The following is a 3471-nucleotide window of genomic DNA, read 5'->3' as shown; positions in this document are numbered from 1 at the left end:
ATACTAAATGATATACTTGATTATTCTATAACTTATTAACTTCTGTTTATATTTATTTCCAAGTCATAATTACAGAAACATGTCCATACTTTTGTAAAACATTTTCCCTGGAAGCAAAGAGAAATGTAACATTTATTTTAACAATTCTTGTCTGTTTGAATTAACATTATATATTTTAAAATAATACCATTTAAACTTTCTATAAAGTAATGAAAATGTAGCATTACTACCTCGATGTATCATCTATTGTTTATGGCGAAGCTACTAAAGTTATATGCAGATTGTGAGTCGAGTGCTCTAACGACTTATGAAAGAAGTTAGGGTAAACTTCCCCCAGTGGCTCAGCAATACGTCTGCAGACTTACAACACTAAAGACCGGGTTTCAATACTCGTGTTGGGCACAGCATAGATAGCCTATTATGTATCTTACTGCTGTTCCGCAGGAGGATCAGATGCCCTGTGAACTATAACATTACAACATTACTTTTACCATTCGTTAACGGGATTTTTGTAGAGCTGGTCTACAAGAAAAAGTCACAAAACTATTCCGGTTTCACTTATACACAGTTTCTCTTTAAAATCACGCACTAACGAAGACTTTGTCACAAACTTCTGGTCAAACCAAACCACCCACACATACCTCGCTGTTGTCTCTGTTTTCGGCCGAAATCCTAACAACATCTGACGATATTTTGCCAGATAATGAAATTTTCCTTAATTCATTTGATTCCTTAGATTTCAATGTCACTCTATAAACCACATCTGATTCCTTACATTTCAATGTCACTCTATAAACCACACCTGATTCCTTACATTTCAATGTCATTCTATAAACCACACCTGATTCCTTACATTTCAATGTCACTTTATAAACAAACCTGATTCCTTAGATTTCAATGTCACTTTATAAACAAACCTGATTCCTTAGATTTCAATGTCACTCTATAAACAAACCTGATTCCTTAGATTTCAATGTCACTTTATAAACCACACCTGATGCCTTAGATTTCAATGTCACTCTATAAACAAACCTGATCCCTTAGATTTCAATGTCATTCAATGTCACTCTATAAACAAACCTGATTCCTTAGATTTCAATGTCACTTTATAAACCACATCTGATGCCTTAGATTTCAATGTCACTCTATAAAGCACACCTGATTCCTTAGATTTCAATGTCACTCTATAAACCAACCCTGATTCCTTAGATTTCAATGCCATTCAATGTCACTCTATAAATAAATCTGATTCCTTAGATTTCAATGTCATTCAATGTCACTCTATAAACAAACCTAATTCCTTAGATTTCAATGTCATTCAATGTCAATCTATAAACCAAACCCGATTCCTCAGATTTCAATGTCACTCTGTAAACCACACCTGATTCCTTAAATTTCAATGTCATTAAATGTCACTCTATAAACCAAACCTGATTTCTTAGATTTCAATGTCACTCTATAAACCAAACCCTCAGATTTCAATGTCATTCAATGAACCACACCTGATTCCTTAGATTTCAATGTCATTTAATGTCACTCTGTAAACCACACCTGATTCCTTAGATTTCAATGTCATTAAATGTCACTCTATAAACCAACCCTGATTCCTTAGAGTTCAATGTCATTAAATGTCACTCTATAAAACAAACCTTTCACAACCGGCTGGGTCTTAAGTACACTGTATTTATTATTCATGTTTTTTTCTACAAGAAACTCCTGTAAAGAAGCATAGGGACATCGAAGAGGTTTTGTGGGTAATTTACGTTTTGTATGGTAAATCCGGGTTATCATCTACCTATTTCAAAACTACGACTTCTGATTTTACCAAATACGTAATGTTTGTTTGGAATTAAGCACAAAGCTACACAATGGGCTATCCGTGCTCTGCCCACCACGGGTATCGAAACCCGGATTCTAGCGTTGTAAGTACGCAGACGTGCCGCTGTGCCATTGGGGGGCTCGTCGTAATGTTACATATTGGCCAACATTCTTTAATACGTTTCTATATTGTCTTTTATGAAATTAACAACAAGTTTTTATCGAAAAGTTTCCCTGAATCTACACATGACCTTTCCAGGAACACAGTTCCAGTTAATTAATTCCAGGGAAAAATAAGAGATTGGGAAAATTCCAAATTTCAACATACATACCCACGTGTTTATAATTTCAGTTTTGGGTGAATAAGTTACGATAGGTGGCACACGACATTCGTTCATAATATGAAAACATATTATTACAAGTTTTCCTTAAAATGTACCCACGTGATCAAGGAGTGGAGAATTGAAATTACAGGTACTAAGTTGATTTAGTGGATGGCCCCTCAAGTACCTCCCTCATGTGGCTTCTCAAACCGTAAGGGCTACGACACAGAGATCGGCACCGCCCCTATTGCTATATAAGCACACGACATTATTAGATTTAGATTCTCCAGTTATTATTAAAGACAGACCACTAAATCCTTTCTTTACGTTGGAATTGTTGGAAAAACCTTTCTCGTTTTCAGTTCTTCAACAATGAAATTCCTTTTTGCAACAAATCTTATAGCTGCTGCCATCTATTGGCAATAGAAGTGTATTTCTCTACGACAAAATTTACGAGTTGTTGTGTGGTAAGTGACTCTGTGTTAGAAGGTGGTAAATAACGCTTGAATGAAAATCCTATTGTGTGTTTATTATTTAGTTGTATATATATTAAGACAAGACATGTACGAGTTTAATAATACAGGGTTTTATAAATACTCAGATTTGTTATCAAATAATAATGCTGATTTATGTCTTTTATCTCTCAACGAAGACGTTATAAATAAAACAATCTCAAATTTTGAAAACTAAGAAGTAATTAATTCGTACAGTCAGTAACTTATTGAACATACACTTCTGTGATGGACAAATTTCTCTTCATTTTTAGACAGTAAAGGTGTGAAGCGTTGTTTGAAATTGTGTCCCGAAAAGGTACGTTTGTTTCATTGTTCGTTCGTTTGTTTTTTTAAGGACAAGCTACACAATAAGGTATCTGTTCTGTAACCACCGAAGGGATAGAAACCAGATTTTTGCATTATAAGCCCTAGTTAGACTTATGTGATAGAAACACAAATGTGAAAAAAATTGCTACCTATTTAGTAAAATAACCCAGTCTTATTTAACAGTAACAACAGACAGTAAATACTGCTACTGATACAGTAAAACAAGTTGACTTATGGTTTCTAATTGAAAAGAATCTAACCAATCAGGGACTGGGAAACACATTTTACTACTAAACATTAAATAATGGAAATGAGTTAGTTTAATGATTGTCATTAGAATTAATAGTATAATCCGTAAAACATTATGACACTTACAATTCATTGTATATAACATCTGATCTTTTACTGTTTAAATGGTGTAAAACTGTGTAGGAAATTAGGCGTAGTGGTTGTTTAATATGATAAAAATAAGTATGTTATAGGTCAAACCAATAAGGTCAAACAATTAT

General features: G+C 33.8%; 1 long non-coding RNA gene across 1 annotated transcript in view; it reads left to right on the top strand.

Moving 5' to 3' along the window:
• Positions 1-2421: 2421 nt before the first annotated feature.
• LOC111083095 overlaps positions 2422-3471 on the top strand; it is a 17911-nt gene continuing 16861 nt past the window's right edge. The window contains exons 1-2 of the long non-coding RNA XR_002608797.1: positions 2422-2608; positions 2908-2951. This is a non-coding gene — a long non-coding RNA (uncharacterized LOC111083095). The remainder of the gene's footprint in view (positions 2609-2907; positions 2952-3471) is intronic.

The sequence above is a fragment of the Limulus polyphemus genome, unplaced genomic scaffold (assembly GCF_000517525.1).
Source record: "Limulus polyphemus unplaced genomic scaffold, Limulus_polyphemus-2.1.2 Scaffold8161, whole genome shotgun sequence".
Classification (NCBI taxonomy): Eukaryota; Metazoa; Arthropoda; class Merostomata; order Xiphosura; family Limulidae; genus Limulus; species Limulus polyphemus.
The sequence above is the reverse complement of the archived record's forward strand: the minus strand, read 5'-3'. Positions and strand labels throughout refer to the sequence as shown.